Raw genomic sequence first — 19,846 nt, 5'->3', positions numbered from 1 at the left:
CTGAAGTTGAGGCAGCAATGAATAGCCTACCGACTAAAAAAAGTCCAGGTCCAGGTGGGTTCACAGCAGAATTCTACCAGACGTACAAAGAGGAGCTGGTACCACCCCTTCTGAAACTATTTCAAACACAACAAAAAGAGGGAATCCAAACTCATTTTACAAGACCAACATCATCCTGATACCAAAAACTGACAGAGAGACAACTAAAAAAGAAAACTTCAGGCCAATATCCATGATGAACATCAGTGCAAAAATCTTCAATAAAATACTGGCAAACCGAATGCAACAGCACGTCAAAAACTTATCCATCACAATCAAGTAGGCCTTATCCCAGGGATGCAAGGCTGGTTCAACACACACAAGTCTATAAACGTAATCCATCACATAAATAGAACCAAAGACAAAACCACATGATTATCTCAATAGATGCAAAGAAGGCCTTCGACAAAATTCAGCAGCCTTTTATGCTAAAAACCCTCTATAAACAAGGTATTGATGGAACATATCTCAAAATAATAAAAGCTATTTATGACAAACCCACAGTCAATATCATACTGAATGGGCAAAAACTGGAAGCATTCCCTTTGAAATCTGTCACTCGACAAGGATGCCCTTTCTCACCACTCCTGTTCAATATAGTGTTGGAAGTTCTAGCCAGAGCAATCAGGCAAGAAAAGGAAAGAGTATTCAATTAGGAAAACAGGAAGTCAAATTGTCTCTATTTGCAGATGGCATGATTGCAGAAGACCCCATCATCTCAGCTCAAAATCTCCTTAAGCTGATAAGCAACTTCAGCACAGTCTCAGGATACAAAATTAATGTGCAGAAATCACAAGCATTCCTACACATCAAAAACAGATAAACAGAGAGCCAAATCATGAGCGAACTCCTATTCACAATTTCTACAAAGAAAATAAAATACCTAGGAATACAGCTAAAAAAGGATGTAAAGGACGTCTTCAAGGGGAACTACACACCACTGCTCAAGGAAATAAGACAGGACAGAAACAGATGGAAAAACACTCCATGCTCATGGTTAGGAAGAATCAATATCGTGAAAATGGCCATACTGTTCAAAGTAATTTATTGATTCAATGCTATCCTCATCAAGCTAACATCGATCTTCACAGAACTGGAAAAAGCACTTTAAACTTCACTTTAAACCAAAAGAGAGCCCGCATAGCCAAGACAATCCTAAGCAAAAAACAAAAACAAAGCTGGAGGCATCACGCTACCTGACTTCAAACTATTCTTCAGGGCTACAGTAATCAAAAGAGCATGGTACTGGCACCAAAAGAGAGATATAGACCAATGGAACAGAACAGAGGCATCGGAAGCAATGCCACACATCTACAACCATCTGATTTTTGACAAACCTGACAAAAACGAGCAAGGGGGAAAGGATTCCCTGTTTAATAAATGGTGTTGTGAAAACTGGCTAGCCATGTGCAGAAAGCTGAAACTGGACTCCTTCCTTACACTGTACCCTAAAATTAACTCCAGATGGATTAAAGATTTAAACATAAGACCTAACACCATAAAAACTCTAGAAGAAAGCCTAGGCAATACCATTCAGGACATAGGCATAGGCAGGGACTTCATGACTAAAACACCAAAAGCAATGGCAACAAAAGCCAAAATAGACAAATAGGATCTAATTAAACTCCAGAGCTTTTGTACAGCAGAAAAAAAAATCATTAGAGTGAACTGGCAACCAACAGAATGGGAAAAAATTTTTGCAATCTACTCATCTGGCAAAGGGCTAATATCCAGAATCTACAAAGAACTAAAGCAGATTTACAAGAAAAAAACAAACAAACCCATTCAAAAGTGGGCGAAGGATATGAACAGTCATTTTTCAAAAGAAGTCATTTATGTGGCCAACAAATATATGAAAAAAATGCTCATCATCACTGATTATTAGATAAATGCAAATCAAAACCACATTGAGATACCATGTCTCACCAGTTAGAATGGCGATCATTAAAAAATATGGAGACAACAGATGCTGGAGAGGATGGAACACTTTTACACTGTTGGTGGGAGTGTACATTAGTTCAACCATTGTGGAAGATAGTGTGGTGTTTCCTCAAGGATCTAGAAATACAAATTCCATTTGACCTAGCAATCCCATTACTGGGTATATATCCAAAGGATAATAAATCATTCTATTATAAAGACACATGCACACATATGTTCATTGTGGCACTGTTTGCAGTAGCAAAGTCCTGGAACCAACCCAAATGCCCATCAATTATAGACTGGATAAAGAAAATGTGGCGTATATACACCATGGAATACTATGCAGCCATAAAAAACGATGAGTTCATGTCCTTTGTAGGGACATGGATGAATCTGGAAGCCATCATTCTCAGCAAACTGACACAAGAACAGAAAGCCAAATACCACATGTTCTCACTCATAGGCAGGTATTGAACAATGAGAACACATGGGCACAGGGAGGGGAACATCACACACTGGGGTCTGTTTTGGGGGGCCTAGGAGAGGGACAGCAGGAGGCGGGGAGGTTGGGGAGGGATAACACTGGGAGAAATGCCTGATGTAGGTGACGGGGGGATGGAGACAGCAAACCATCATGGTATGTATGTACCTATGCAACAATCCTGCAAGATCTGCACATGTACCCCAGCTCTTAAAGTACGATAAAAAAAAATAAGTGGGATTCTAGGTAATTTTTGATAGGAGGAGAAGTAATGGCTAGAAGATATAGGTGAAGCCTGGCTGCAGGAGTAGAGGTCTGAGTGAAACATCTTGGGAATCCTGGGCAACTAGAGGTTAGCTTGAAGGTGAAACACTGGGAGGGGGATTGGTATTTGTGAGGGAGGAGAGGGTCATCTCTGAGGGAGGTGATGAGGAAGTGTCAAAAATTGTTTTACTTGGATCCAAGTTATCTTGAGAATTTGTCCTGGCACTTAAGGTTCTATTGTTATCATACATGCACATATAATTTTTTAGTGTTTAGAAAGTCCATTCCATGTAGCATTGCTGTTGGGTGACTCTTTAACATTCTTTTCTTCCACTCTTACTTCCTGGCAGACTTGGTTTTGTTAGTCTAAACAATCACCTCTGGAGAGCCATGTGTCTAGGGAAGGCTGGTACCAGGGCCAGCCCAGGAGTGGAGGTTGAGAGAGTTGACATTGATATTCCAAGCCAATCAAAGTGATTCTACCCACTTTAGCTGTCTTTGGTTCAGGGCAAATGATAATCCTGGCCACTAAACCATGAAGAAAAGCCTGTTGGGGGCTGCTAGGAAAAGTTAACTTGGTGTAACAAGGATACAGACGGAAAATAGTTGCTGCTGCTTCTACATGTTTTCATGTCTGGATAATGTCACATCTGGAATTACTGTAGAATCTTGAAACCAAGAGAAAAACTAGTCTGAGGGCAAAATGACCCATCCAAAATGGCAGAACGGAGAGAGAGAGAAAGAAACTGGATTCTAATGCTGTTAAATCAGCTGACTCTGAAGTCATCCTATCTCGAGAGTTCTTGCTTTGTGGCATAATGAACTTTCTTTTTGCCCCAACGTCATTAAGGCACAATTAACATAAAAGTATATCTATATATAAGGTTTATTTATATTTAACTTGATGTTTTGATAAATGTATACATTGTGAAATGATCACCACGTTCAAGTTAAGCTAATTAACATGTCCATCACCCACATAGTTATCTTTCTCTTTCTTTCTCTTTCTCTCTTTCTTTCTTTTTCTTTCTTTCTCTCTCTCTCCCTCCCTCCTTCCTTCCTTTCTTCCCAGAGTATTTAAAATGCACCCTTTCAGCAAATTTCAAGTGTGTAATACAGTATTAGGTATTTTTTAAGTTTATTGAGATAAATTTACATACATGAAAATGCATTCTTTTTTGCAGGAAAGTCTGTGAGTTTAAACAAAAACATCGGAGTTGTTTATCTGTTGTGCATTCCTTCCTTCCTTCATTTATATAGGGACATATCAAGGAGCAAATTAAAGTGTCTTTCCTGATTAATTAAGTCATTTTATTCAGAAAATATTTATTTAGAATTAACTGTGCCAACCAGGTTCTATATAGAATTTGCAATGAGACATGACATGGCCCTTTGCTTCAAGAAAACAATTTTTTCTAAAAAAAATATACAAGCGAAAGCTGATTCTATAGTAGCATTATTTTGAAAAGTAAATTTTTAGTTTTATTCATTCAATCATTCACTCTTTTATTAAATATTTGTTGAAAGCTTATAACATCTGTCTCTGCAAAAATATAATAAATAAAAGCCACCCATTCTTCAGAGGGAAAGAGAATTGTAAATTAAGAGTTACAATACAGTAAAATGTGTTTCACTTGAAGCTTGTATAACTTTATCAGCACATTAGTTGTGGCACATATAAAATTTCTTTGTAATCTAGTCAATCTGTGCCTGCTTTGGCTATTCACTTAGTTTATAAGACCCCTGAGGGCTTTAATAACTCATGTCTGACTCATCTTTGGATCCCCAGAACAACTAGCATATTGTCTTGTCTGGTAAATGTTCCAAATAAATATTTGTAGAATACATTAATTATTTGTCAAGTAAATGAGACAAGTTTAGTAGGTCTTAAAGGATGTGTCACATTTGTGTGTAATGCCTAGATCCTCTGACTAATGTACGTGATTAAACAAAAGTTTAATCAAAGGCACACTATTTATGATAAAAAAAAAGATTTTATAAAAGAAAGTTGTTATTACCACTATCTTTATTCTGGCCTTCCTAACCAACATTTAAGATAAATCAAGGGGTCTATCTTTAACTTTTGATAAAGACAAATCAAGTGTTCTCATTAACATTTGACCAAATAATGATGTAATGATGTCCCATTGACCTTTATCTAGGCATAATTTGTCATATCAGCTGAATCTAGCCTTGTCAAACACTGATATATAATTTTCCATCATTCAGCATATTTTTAGAGCTCTTTCATGCTATTCGTAATATCCAACTTTACGCTTTACAAATCTACTTGGTTTTAACATCTGTAGGCCTAAAATGTACTGGAACATATATAATCTGATTTAGTTCTCACAACAGCTTTATAAAATTTTCAATACCCACAAACACCTATTGCAAATGTTAATAATGTAAACAGTATATCCCTTTCTAAATGTTACATGTACTCTTGTGTGGGCTGCATTTTTACATAGATATTTGGAGGGAAACAAAGAGATGTGGTTCAGTTAAATAGGTGGTTAATTTAAACCCCTTTGTTCGTACAGTGCCTGTTGTGGTTTGTTTGTATATGAAGAGTGGGACATCATGAAGGCTGGCAGATCCAAGTGAGCACTGCATGAAGGGAGAGGGCAGGTAAACTGGAGATGAAGGAGTTGGTCTTAGTGCTGTGCTACCGACAATTATTTACTCAATTTTTCTCCAAATGTATACGTTCAGAAGCTATATAGAGAAACATGATCTCATGCACAAAATCATTTGAGAGATGACCTGTATTGTATCATAATGTGAAGGTTCAAAGCACTCCTGCAGCAGAGGACTTTTGCTCAACCAAGCTTTTTCCAAACTTTACCAAAAGTATTGGTAGATATATTTACATGTGGAACATGTATTCATTTGTTTATTCACACAATAGGTATTTTTGAGCACTTACTTTGTGGCAGGTCTAGACACTGGAAGTTCCAGCAGATAAATCTTTATCCTCAGGGAGCTTGCTGAACAGGGACATATCAAGGAGCAGATTTTGGGAAACACTAGTCAAGGAGTTCTTGTGGCCACTGCTATAAGAAGGAAAAATTCAAGGATATATGATTTTTTTTCTTTAGATGTGTAAATATGCAAGGCAATTACTAGTCATCAGAGCAATGGGCTCTCATCCTGCTTTGGCTCTTACAAATATACTTTAGGGATAAAGTTATAAGAACTACAGGACTTGAGGGCTTAGAGAGATGTTTTTCTCATTCTATAAGCTAATTTGATGCCCCAACACACAACTAGGAGTACTGTTTGTGGCCAGCTGGCCATACAGACACCTTCTTCTCTGGAACCTTTGGGGTTTCTTCCCGACCTGTATTTGCTCTCATTCCCATCTTTACTTACATTAGAATATTTGTTTACATATCCCCAACCTCAACCCCACCTTTCACCCATCTAGCCTTTATATTTATACCAATTTTTCTTAGTCATATCCTACAGAATGAGGAAAAATGACTTTTGTAGTTATGTCATACAATCTAGAGAAAAGTTTCAGGATAGTGACAGAATCTAAGGTGAAATCCTTTTCAATTTAAGGACTTGAAAAGGATTGGGTGGTGAGTAGAATTGGAAGTGAAGAAAGTGATGAACTTGACAATTTGGGGTGAAAGGAAGGAAAGATATAGAAAGTTTACTTAGTTTAGCAGAAAAGTTTTAATGAGCATTTACTGCCGTAGGGAACACTTGGGTGTACTTTTAGGGTGAGGTAAAGAATCCTGAGAAAGGAGATTCATTTCCTAGGTGGAGAAGTCAGGTTGGCAGGAAGGATTAACTATGAAAAAAAAAAAAAGGAGATCATTTTGTACTTGATTTAGATGGGAATGAAGAAAGGCTGGATACAGGAACACAGAAGCTTTGAAATGGACATAAGCTCTGATTACCTGTTCCATTCAGAGCCACATGCCTTGTCTACTATTCCTTTATGAAATATGTGACTAGACATTGAGTCAGCTTTTCCTGTAGCACCTGAAGGGGAGCTAAAGCCCAAAGATGAAGACAAATGTCTGTAAATGTCCAACATTCTAAGTTAAAGGACCTACCAGATCCCTTCCTAAATGCACTTATTAGAAAGGCTCTCCTACCAATCCCTGTTCTCTCCTTTGCCAATATAAGAGGCCCAGAGAAGAGGAGGTCACCTCAGGATGCAAAGTGAATAGAGAGAAACCCTGTCCTTCCTGCCCATGGGAGAGGCTTCCCTTCCTGAAACCCAGGCAAGTGAAGAAGGCTGTCCAAAGACTGTAAAGATTGGGGATTTTAGTATGAAGGGAAATAATTGGCATTTCATTCTTCAGTTGGTTTCTGCTTTCAAAGCTGATTCTCTGGCCTGTCCTCTACCACACTAATAAGAAAAACAGAATTGGAAAACAAAATGGTATGTGGGACAGTCTGCCCAAGAAGGATGCCAAAATGGGCTCATCAAGTTCTCAGTTCCAAGGAAGCATGGAGATGTGTACTGAACATGTTCATACTCCTGGCCACCACTGTGGCAGACAGACTGGGGGACCTAAATACGTTGATAGGCTTTGGGGTGTGTATTAGTGCATTTTAATGCTACTGATAAAGATGTACCCAAGTCTGGGAAGAAAAATAGGCTTAATGAACTCACAGTTCCACGTGGCTGGGGAGGCCTCACAGTCATGTTGGAAGGCAAAAGGTACTTCTCACATGGCTGCAGCAAGATAGAACGAGAGAGAAGCAAACGTGGAAACCCCTTATAAAACCATCAGATCTCATGAGACTTACTTACTCACTACCATGAGAACAGTATGGGGGAAACTGCCCCCATGAGTCAGTTACCTCCCACTGGGTCCCTCCTGCAACATGTGGGAATTATGGAAGCTACAAGATGAGATTTGAGTGGGGACACAGAGCCCAGCCATATCAGGGTAAGACTGAAGCAAAGATGTATGCCCATCAGAAGGTTGGGTCATAAAGCTGGTGGTCAGATTGCTAAGAAGGCCAAGTCTCATGGCAGATCGCTAATGCTTAGGAGATCTGCGCATGAGTAAGACTTGTCAGTGGGGCCAGCTGCAGTGACTGCACATCATGACGTGGTCTGTGGACAATGAGCTAGCACAGTTAACCCACAAGTGGGCAGCAACCTTATCCTGTTAGGGAAGATGTCTACCCAAACCCACTGGAGCCACAGGCATCTGCAGCCAGCATTGAGGTTTGTGAAGGGAAGAGAGGATCTTTGAATTAAATTCCATGAAAAGATTTATAAATAAAAAGGATTAAGATTTAAGTACTAAACTGAGGCAGTTTTTATAACCATAATATTTTGGAAAGTTAAAAAATTAAGCCATGATGTGGTTAAGGGACCCCCAGCTGAGTTAGAGAAGAACAACATAGCACAGTTGGTGACCCATCACTGGATGAAACAAGTTTCAAGTTTATATTCCCAATGAATTGACACTCCTCAGCCAACCATGGAGAAATAAATCAGGCTTGGATTCAAAGCCCATATGCTGTAATGTGAGCTTCTTGAGAGCAAGGACCACATTTCTATTAATACTTTCTCCACAAGCGCTTACACTTAAATCACTGTGGAATGCCTAATCAATGATAAATACCTATTGATCCAAGTTAATTAATCAAATTGCTTTTCCCCAGAAATTGGTAGAGTAAGTTTTACCTCTGCAGGCTTATGTGGAACAGCAGAGAGCCTGATATCCTTGTTGAATTGGTGGATACCACAGAAAGTCGTTAAAACAAAGGAACACCATGGGAATGTGTGATTGAGTCATGTTCAAGACCAATCCTTAGTTTCTGTCCTCAGGACCTCACTGCAGACTTCTATTTTTCCCTGAGTCGTATAGTTCACTCCCTTTCCTATTACTACTCAAGGCCTCTTTTGAAAAGAGACTCCTCTTTTGGCAATCTGGTTTCATTCACTTATTAAACAAATGCTTTTGAGTGTGTCCTATATATTAGGCACTATGCCAGGGAATCAGGAGTAAGTAAAGCAGTCTGTTGTTGTGGTATAGTGGCAAACACTGGATTAATGACAGACTCTCACAAACAAGGGCATAAACACAAAGTGAGGCAAGTATTACGGGGGAAAAGAGCGTTACCCCATGAAGCACATGTGGAGGGTGTCACTTAGCCTAGGCTGAGGACAACTTGGGCTGAGAGTTGGTAGATGGAAAGCAGTTAACTGGTAAAGGGAAGTTTACATGGGATTTGTAGAAGAGTATTGCTCCTAACACAGGGAGCCTCATGTGTAAATATCCCTCAGTGGGAGAGAACATAGCATCTTTGAGGAACTTATCACTTAGTTCAGGAATAAATCAGGAGCTAATTAATTCTTGCCTAATTTGATGTAATGGGGAAAATACTTGTCCTACAAAATGGAAAGTGGTTTTTACCTATCTTCTCTTTGAAAACTGGCACTAGTAAGGGTTCTACAGAGTATCGGAACCAATAGGGCAGATAGATAGACAGACAGACAGACTTATAGATAGATAGATGGACAGGTAGGTAGAGAAGTAGGCAGATAGTTAAGAGGAGAATGCCCATTTATATGGCCATTGGCTTATGCCAATGTGGAGGCTGAGAAGTCCTATCATGTGATCTGGAAGCTGGAGAACTAGGAAAGTTGTTGGTGTGATTTAGCCTGAGTCCAAAGGCCTGAGAACCAGGAAAATGGATGGCATAAATCCCAGTCTGTGGCTGAAGGTCAGAGAATGGGGAGTGAGAGAGGTGCTGGTGGTATACATCCTGAAGTCTGAAAGTCTGAGAACGAGTACATTTGATGTCTGAGAGCAGGAAAGAATGGATGTCCTAGCTCAAGAAGGTGGGAATATTCACTCTTCTTCTACTTTTTTGTTCTTGCTGGGTCCTCAAGAGATTGGACAATGCCCATCCACATTGGTGATGATGGGGCTTCTTTACTCAGTCTGATTCGAATGCTAATCTCTTCTACAAACACCCTTACAGACATCCCCCCAAAATATTTCATCAGCTACCTGGGTATTCCGCAGTCTAGTCAAATTGACACATAAAATTAACCATCACAAAACCTCTCACAGGTATCCCAAGACATGTTAAAGGGTCTGAACAATGTCAGCAAAACCGTGCCAATTGACTTCAGCTGGACGAGAGATCAGGGATGGAGGGGGCAAGAAGAATGGAGGAGAAACATCATCCTTGGCCACGTCATGCCCATTTATGGGCTACAAACACATCTGATTTTCAAATTTGTTGCCAGCATCGATACCGTGAGTTTGAGGGAAGTGTTTTGTAGCACAGTATTCAGAAACTAATGTTAAATAGCCTCTTAACCTGGATCCGGGTTCCTGAGATGCATTAAGAACTAAGGCACTAAGAAGGCATAACTGTCTAGGGAGAGCAAGCAGGTGATCTGGTTCTTAACCGAAGTAAGCAAAGTTTCCTTATTAAATACTCAGGGAGGAGAAAGAGACGCAGGATGAGAGGAAAATCAATAGAGCACCTACAGGCATTGTCTCCCTGTCAGAATAGCCCAAACTGATTTATCATGTCCTGCTCCATGGAACCTGGCTATTGAAAGTGCTGCCTCTAGAGAGTATAGCTAATTTCCTTGTGAAACAGAGAATGGACTTTGCTCAATAGAAATACTGTAATTAAGGGGCAATGGTGGTTTTGTTGCAAAATAAAATAAAAGATCATATAACGCTTCAAAAGGGTCATTTACAAGACTGAAATTAAAGCTTGTAGATTTAGCCTTTGTGGGATCCTGAGTTTCTCCCACCACTGAAGCCATGTTAGATGCCGTGGTTTGGGCTTTCACCACTTGGGGTCTCTTGCCTTTCCCTTGCATTTATCTCACCAAAAGATTCGCAGGGCCAGACAGACCTGCAGGCAAACCCTGGACAGTTCTTAACTACTCTGCACCTCAGTTTCTCTGTAAAGTGAAATAATGTGATAGTCCACATCATCGGGCTATGGTGAGCGTAAATTAATCAATATCTCTAAAGTGCCTGCTATCTGGTACTCAAATGTAAGCTCTATGACTATAGGCACTTTTGGTCACTGCTGCCGCCTCAGGACTTGGAACAGTGCCAGGCACAAAGTAGGTGCTCAATGAATACCTGAAAATGAATGAATGGCACATAGTTCTCAACAAGCATTACCAATTGTTACATCCCCTCTTTAGAGTCCAAGTCCTTTGACGGAAATGTCTTCTCTTTTACCTGTGCCTTTATGAAATATCTAAAGCAGATCATGGCTCCTTATATCCACTCTTGCCCCCCTCCAAGTGTAAATCTGATCTTGTCCCTAGAGCCTTTAGATGTTTTCCCTATGTCACTAGAAAATCCAATACCCTTCAGTTGGTTCACATGCACATCATGACTTGGTCCTTGACTACCTCTCATTCTCCATCTATGGCCCCCTTGACAGCAAGTACCCCCTCACCCAACTGCCCGTAACAAAGCAGTTCGGTGCTCCAGTTTTGTTGGGCCACATAGTTTTTCCAATGGGCCATATCTTTTGGCTTTTAGGCCTTCAAACATGCTATCACTTTCCCCCAGTATCCCTGTATTCTCCTACATCTGTCTGTCTCTTACTCATTCTTCTGACTTCAAATTAAATGTTTCTTTCATGTTTTCATTGATTCTCCAAGCTAAGTTAGATATCCATGTTATAAGGTTGCATAACACTCCATATACCCCATTTATATTTTTTAGCATATAGATATATTTGTCCTATTGGTATTCCTACTTGATCAAATAATTCATGAAAGCTAGGACTCTGTTTTGCACATCACGGTGTCCCTACAGCCCAGCCAAGTATGTGGTGCTAAATAGGTGTTCACAATATATTAGTAAATAAACGCAAAATGAAGAACATATAAAGAGCAAAGGCTTTAGCCTCAGGCACACCTGGGTACTGATTCTACCTTCACTACCTGCCAGTCCTATGATCTTGGTCAAAGTGCCTATCTTCACTATCTTTTCTGAGTCCTAATTTTTACCTGTGTACATAGGAGTAATACGACCAGTCTCATAAGGTTTTTATAAAGATTAAATTAAATACAGAATGTAGAATACTTCAAACAGTAGCTGGCTCAGAAGACATGCTTAATAAAATTAATGATAATCATTATAATTGTTACTATTGATAATTTGACTAAAGCTGACCTTGAAGATAAGCTACTCATCTACCTATCCAGAACAAGTCATTCTCAACAAATAATTAAGAACATCTATTTTATTTACTGTATCCCTTAGTTAATCCCCAGTGTTAGGGTGGGCTAAAGATATTAGCTTAAGCTTGGAAAATGGAAAAAAGAGGAAAATTATGTACAGAAACAATACAATCATAAGAGAAATGGTGCACAAAGGCAGCAGAAATGTTCCATGGTTGTTTGCAACCATTCAAAAGTGGGTTTTCAGAAAAAAAGCATTTGAAAGACCTAAAGCTCCATCTTCCTTGCTCTCCCCCTCTCCCTTAGCTATAGATGCTTCTAAAATGTCCTTGCCATGTTCTTTTGCAAGGAGGCCCTCACCTTTGACTAGTGCTATTTCCAGACTGGGTGTTCCAGTGCAGTGAATGGCTGAGTATCTCTGTCTTGACATTGCCTGTGATCACACATCAAAACCCAATGTTTATTTTTATTGATCAGCTTTCAGAAAGCCCCAAAGGTGAGCAAACACTTTAAACTGGATAATAGGCACTCAATATTTAACAAGCTTTTGGTTATTACTAGCAACCTGACATTTATTTGAACAACTATTTTTTTTTAAGAGAAGTGATTCAGACAAATTGTTCCTTCATGAAGGAATGTGAGTGAGTCTGTTGTTGAAAGTTCTCAACATTGAGGCCAGGTGCAGCGGCTCATGTCTGTAATCCCAGCACTTTAGAGGCTGAGGCGGGCAGATCACTTGAGGTCAGGAGTTCAAGACCTGCCTGGCTAATATGGTGAAACCTCATCTCTACTGAAAAAATACAAAAATTAGCTGGGTGTGGTGATGTGTGCCTGTAGTCCCAGCTACTTGGGAGGCTGAGGTATAAGAATTGCTTGGACTTGGGAGGCAGAGGTTGCAGTGAGACGAGATCATGCCACTGCACTCCCGCCTGGGTGATAGAGCGAGACTTTGACTCAAAAAAAAAAAAAAGTTCTCAACATTGAGTGGCCTCTGTTGCCACTGTACATGCTGGAAATCACTGTGGTTTAAATTACTAGATTTTTAAAACCCTGTTTGATACATGTGGAATTAAGGTGGTGGTATTGCATGTTACAATAATTAACACCTTACACTGACAGTGGGCATTTCTTTACTGGCCTCCTTTTTGTACTTCCTTTTTTTGTGGAATCCTTTAAGGTACGTAAGTTTTAGCCATTTCACAGATGAAGAAAATTGTGTCTCAGCAGTGTTAAGGAATTTCCACTGCATTACATCTCTGTAGTTTGATAGAAAACACATGAAAGAGATTGGTGCAGCTCAGCATCAATGAACGGCCATTTTGCTGAAGGCCTGTATGTGTCTGCACTGCTCATTGTTAACTAATGTAACATACACACATAGCTCAGGGAGACTTTGGCTAATTCCACATAATTGAAAGAAATGTAGAAAAGTCCATTTGCAACTCATTTTCAGTCCATACAAGGCCAGAAATGGTGTATCTTTAAAATGACTAGTATCCACCAGAATATTAACACCATATAGCACCTGAGACACAGGAGAGAAATGTTTACTACAATTTAAAAACAAGAAATAACTTGGGTGCTTTCAATGGGAGAAAATGTAGAAAGAAGGTGTAGTGGATGCAGTAGTGTTTCATCCAAATTAATTCCTCCTTGCCCCGCTTTAGGACTGAAGCCCTCGTTTCCCAAACTGTTGGGAGGGTTACAAGCCAGCCACTCTGACTTGAGTCTCTGGGCCTTGTCTCCAGCTGGAGAGACTCCCTTACCCGAGGTAACAGTTCCTTTCCCAGGTCAGCCTGCATTCAGTCAATGATAAATGTGGAAGCATAAAAGCTTGACCAAGCAAGCCCCAACTGGGGGCAGCACTGAAGGGTCATCCAGCTCCAGAGCTCTTACAAGTAAAACTGAGTGCGTCACCCTCACTGTCATGAGAGGGGCCCATGGACCCACCACCAACAACGGTAATGCTGTATGGCCTCTGGGGCCAGTTCAGATTTCACTGCATCCTCCTCCCTGTTATGAACTCATATGAGGTTGGCATAGGCAGCCCTTACTCTGTCTTTGGAACAGTTATTTTAGGATGTAGCTCATTCGATGCTTTCTATGGCATGCCTGGTGGTTTTTAATTCTATTCAGTATATGTACAATTAGAAATTAATCAGGAGGAACAGTTAAGCTCCTTTTGGAAGAAAGAGCACAGAGAAACAAAGAGAGTTCTCTCAACTAGAAATTAATTCCACCACTCATCAGCAGTCTCCAGCTGAATTAAAACAATCCTCTGAGCAAATCTGGAATACCAGTTCTGGTGCAAAAACATTTAACTTTCCCTGCAGTGCTCATGCCTCAATGAACATTTTCCTACCCCACATATTCAGGGAGGATTCATGCCTGAATGGGGCCTAAAGTTTGATAACCTCCTTTCTGGCTCCAGAGATGGGTGTAAGTCCATGTTTTTAAACATTTATGACTGTCCTTGAGCATCCAGCCCATACCTCTCCTTCCCCACAAACCTCAATCCTCACATCATGCAGTGTACTATGGCCCTCAGGCCAGGACACCTTCGACTTTGGGCAATCTTGGCCCCAGCAGGCCCAGGTGATCTTCACCTCCTGCGCCTGCCTCCCTCCTGCCCACCCACTGCAGTGGAAGAATATTCCTTTTCCTACTAAACGTATTGAATTCTGACTCCTTAGGGCCCTTTTTTCATCAATTACAATGAAAACAAAAAAAACAATAACTGTCAGACAAAAAAGAAAAAAAGGTACCAACGACACCCTCTATCTCCACATATCCCCTTATCTCCTTTTTATTTCTTGTTCCTTTTTAGCCAAGCTACTTAAAATGGTCATTTAAACACCCTCTCCACTGACATTCATCACCAGTGCTGTTCTCAATCTTTGGCAACGTCAGCTACTGGATACTGACAGCTTAGATATCCCTGGCATTACAGAAAGTTTATCACACTTATTATTGTCTTTGAATCCTGACAACATTGTGAAGGAGTTATTATTATCTTCATATTGGAAATAAAGAAACTGAGTCTGAATTTAATTTGCCCATTGTCACTTCTAGCACGTGGAGGAGCTTCACTTCTTCTCAATGGCTTTCATGCCTCCCCTCAGCAAATCAAGGCTCATTTGCTGACTTAGTCAAGAAATAGTTTTGAAATTTGTATCCACATTTTCATTTGGCTTTTAATTCTATGAGATTGTTTGCTTGTTTATTTGTTTTTACTATATCAAGCTGCATTTTCCTTATTCTATCTAGAGTGGGTTGCGTAGAATTTAGAATTTTGTCTTTTTAAGAAAACAAGTCTTTTGTGGTAGTTCTTTATATTTGTGTAGACCCTCATGCTTTCCCTTAATACTGATCTCTCTTCTGTTTTCCAGCAGAACAGATAGACATATCTGAAATAAAAGATTAATGATTCACACTTCAACCAAGTTCCTCTGGCAAATTAAATTCAGACTCAGTTTCTTTATTTCTAATATGAAGATAATAATAACTCCTTCACAATGTTGTCAGGATTCAAAGACAATAAGTACGATAAACTTTCTGTAATGCCAGGGATATCTAAGCTGTCAGTATCCAGTAGCTGGCATTGCCAAAGACGTTGCCTGGGAAGTGACAGCTAAATATACACTTATTTATAATGCAGCTTACAAATATCTGCAAAGCAGAGGACACGGTATCAATATTCTCCAGTCACACATATGAGAATACCCAGTCCCTGTTTACCTAATACCTATTGGGCCAGAGAAACATAGTCTGGGGCATGGATGTGTGCATCTGTCCAGGTATCTCAGTCCCGATTATGCTAATTACTTGAATGCAGAGTCCCAGACATTAGAGCCAGGAATAACTTTAAAGGCTCTTATTTCACCATTTCACAGGTAGGAAGGTTGAAAAGTTCAAAGTGACCTCTAAACCAGTTTTAGAACAGCCGGGACTTAAGTCAGATACTCTGACAGCAACTGCAGCACTCTTTCATCTTCAGAAAGTCACTTGGTGTAGCTGAGTCCTGTGTCAAGGGACACATGGCAATTTGGGAGTTCAGAGATTCAAGCAGTTCCTTCATTGATATGCACCATGTTACTCTTGAGCCAAGCTGATGATTTCCTATTTTCTCAGACTCCCCTGGGGATAGGAAGGTCTGAATTCCAATAAAATGCTCCTCTTTGATTCTGAGTTTTTAATGGAATGTATGCTACCATCCTTGTGAATTGGAAAGAACAAGTAACTTTCTGCAGAGTTGATGACTTGATGCAGATTACCTTGATATGGGTGTCCTCAGTGAGCCTTGGATCTATAAACCGTAACTCTTAGCCACATTCATCATGTTGGTCAATTAATTAAGCTTCAGCTTAAAAGGGCCATTAATATCTATAGATGTTGCTTGCCAAACTCCAGAATCTTTCTTCACTTGAAAAATATGCTGATCCACCTACAAACTTGGAGTAGAAAAAACATAAAAGACCTGAAGAGCTGGCTCATCCTGCAGTCTTGGCCAGCAATGCTCACTGCTGTGAGTTGACTCATGTTCTTGGCTGGGGAGGTGGATGCCAGTTCAGCGCCCTAGAAATCCTGCTCTCCTACTGTGAAATTGGGGTCCTGAAAGCCACCCAATGTTTATGCCAGAAGGCTAGGAAATACTGGGATAAAATTTTCCAACATGCTCATCTATTATCCCCTCTTATCCCCATTTCTAACTCTGGCCTTGAATATCTAATAAAAATCCCTGCAGTATCAATGTTGTAGTAAAAAGAAAGGCATTTTAATTTTGTTACTACTCTTAATTATCTGTGAGTCCTTAGTCACATCACATAACCTCCTTGGACTTTGTATTCATTTTTTATGGCTACTATAAGAAATCACAAATTTAGTAGCTTACAACACATAAATGTATTCTCTCAGAGTTCTTGAGGACACAGTCTGAAAGTAGCATCACAGTGCTGAAATAAAGATGCTGGCAGGGTTGTGCTACCTTTGGAGACTCTAGGGGGAATCTATACTTTGCCTCTTCCAGCTTCTGGTGGCTGCTGGCATTCCTTAGCTGTGGCAGCATCATTCAAATTTTTAAGACCAGTGTCTTCAAGTCTCTCTCTGCTTCATCTTCACATCACATCATTCTTTGTGTATCTGTGTGAAAAATCTCCTTCTGCCTCTCTCTTATAGAAAGACATGTGATTTTATTTGGGGGTCCACTTGGATGACCCAAGGTCATCTTCCTATCTCAAGATTTTGAATTTAATCACACTAACAAAGACTCCTTCAAGGACTCCTCTTTTCCCCGCTTACAAAGGTTGCATTTGCCAATTCCAGGGATTGGAATGTATTAATAGTATTTTTTTGGGGGGAGGCATTTTTTTTTTTTTAGCATACATAGACTTCAAATGACTCATTAATTGAATAACAATAACACTGTAACCACTGGAACTATCTCACTTTGAGTTCCCTTCCAGCTGTGAGATTGAAGGTGCTATGAATCATATATCAATTGCAAAGTATTCCACATTTCAACATGGCCTAAAAGAAAGCTAATGTGATAGCCTTGGATGTAACCTGTAGCCATAAAGCTATTCCTGGATAAATTGACAATTAGTAAATGTTTGTTCCTGAGACCAATTTTTCACTTTGGGTCCTTACCTTTGCCTCAGTGTTGTCCCATTCATCGTGTTCAAAGCCTGGCCATTATTCTCCTGTATAGATGCTTATAATTAATAGATACAACTAGCCACCTACCAATAATTTGGACTCCCTTCTCCATAGCAAAGAATCTTTGCTGGGAAGCAGCTACCCAACCAGGGGGCTGTATTTCTCAGCCCCTTTAAATCTGGGTGCAGCTATGTGCCTAATGGAATGTGGGTGGAAGCAAAGTCTGTCATTTGTAGGCCTGGCGCACCCAAAGCTTCCATGTAATCCTTCATACTGTCTTTCCTTGATGGTCCATTCCCCGGATGCATGCTCTTGCAGCAAGCTTAAAAACCATATTTTGAAGATGTAAGAGGTGCCAATAGCACCAGTTCCTCAGTGGGTGTTTTCAGTAAGTCCACAACCCATTCTCCTACTGATGAATGGACTTTGGTGCTTTAGAAATAATTAATGTTGTGTCAAACCATGAGTACTTTAGAGTTTATCTATTATAAGCAACTGCCAATCATTTTCAATACCAGGACTGCCAATTTATTCTCATTAGCATTAATAAATGGTTAAGATGGCAGCAGAAAAGAACTTACCACCTTCCTCAAGTCCTAATAGCTAGATTACCTGCATAAGAATCCTTTGGGTTTCTGAAAATTCCTATATCTCATTCTAAATAGATGAAATTATGATTGTGGGAGTGGTGGTTGGGTGAGTTTTTGTGGTAGTGGTGATGGTGTAGGCTATATTCCTGCATTTTAAATCATCTTCCTAGGTAATTCTTAAGCATCCTAAATTTTGAGGAAACCAATTTATAGTGCTACCCATCATGTTTTAATAGAGTTCACTTCGTGTTTCAGGGGCCAGCAATCCTGGAGCAGAGAGAAATGACAGAGGTTATCCATATACTTTGCCTGTTTTTAAGAACGGATCTTGTTTTGAGGTTGCATGGGATAACTCATGAGTGGTTTACAAGGAATGTAAATAGACAACCACTTTCACATTAATATTGTCCTGCATGTTTCCAGCCTTCATTGGATATTGGAGGTTTGGTTATAACAAAGTAAAAATATATGTAAATTGTAGCTATACCAGGACTAGGACTAGGGTGAGGTGGGTGAGACACTTGCCTTGGGTGTAAAAGTTAAGGGAACACCAAAAACCTCAAATAAGAAAATTGTAATGATATATTTTTAAAAATTAAGATTAATGCAAAAATCTATAATGAAAAAAAGTCAAAATTTTAAATAAAGACAGGCACCGCAGTTACCAATTGAAATGGAAAAACTCAAATTAGTGTTTCTATTTTTATAAAGTTGAATTTTGTGCAGTTACTGAGATTCTCTACCCCAAACTACAAGGTTAGTCAAAAGGAGAAACTTGATGAAGAACATGTCAGTAAAGGTCAGTGACACTTGGCAAATATCAGTGCAATGAAAGTTTACTAAACACAACTTCTTTTGTTACAGGTGCTGAGAATACAACAATGAACGAAACAGATTAAGCCTCTACTTTCGTGGAGTGCCCTACAGTTAAATGACAGATGTCACTTTTGCTCTCACCTAATTGGCCAGAACTATTTAAATGGCTCAATTCAACTAGAAGGGAGAAAAGTAATGAAATCCTGCCATGTGCCTGAAGATTGGGGCACAAGAAATACTTGGTAAACAGCACAAATGCACGTTTTTCACCATCAAACCTTTGGCCATTCTCTCTCTCACAGGTAAGGTACTCTCCCGTGGGAGACAAGCCAAACATTCTACTTAGTCATATCAGGAAGCTGAAATTCTAGAGGCTCTGGATGGTGCCAGGCAGTCTCTATATTAGATGGCATTTATATCAAGTTTGGATGTGACTTATCTTCACGCAAAGCTCTATGAAATGAAAAAGTAACTTTTACACCCCGTATAGATTTCCCAGGCCTGACATAACAAATAATCACAAATTTGAAGGTTTGAAACAACAGAAATTTATTTTCTCATGGTTCTGAAGCTCGGATGTCTGATATTGAGGGATCATCAAGGCTGTGCTTCCTCTGAAGGCTCTAAGGGAAAATTCTCTCTTGTAGGTAAGGATACAAGAAAGGTATAGTGTAGGTACCTCTAAGCATTCCTTGACTTATGGCTGCATGACCCCAATACCTGCTTCCACATTCACATATCCTTCTTCCCTCTTATCTGTGTCTGCATCCTTCTGTGTGTCTCTTTTAAGAATACTTATCTTTGGATCAAGGAGCCACACAGGTAATCTGGATGATCTCACTTAAAGATGCATAATTAATTTCATCTGCAAAGGTGTTTTTTCCATAATAAGGTCAAAATCACAGGTTCAGGTTCAGG

This window comes from Sapajus apella, unplaced genomic scaffold (assembly GCF_009761245.1).
Source record: "Sapajus apella isolate SASKATOON/1434 unplaced genomic scaffold, GSC_monkey_1.0 scaffold25, whole genome shotgun sequence".
Taxonomy (NCBI): domain Eukaryota; kingdom Metazoa; phylum Chordata; class Mammalia; order Primates; family Cebidae; genus Sapajus; species Sapajus apella.
The sequence above is the reverse complement of the archived record's forward strand: the minus strand, read 5'-3'. Positions refer to the sequence as shown.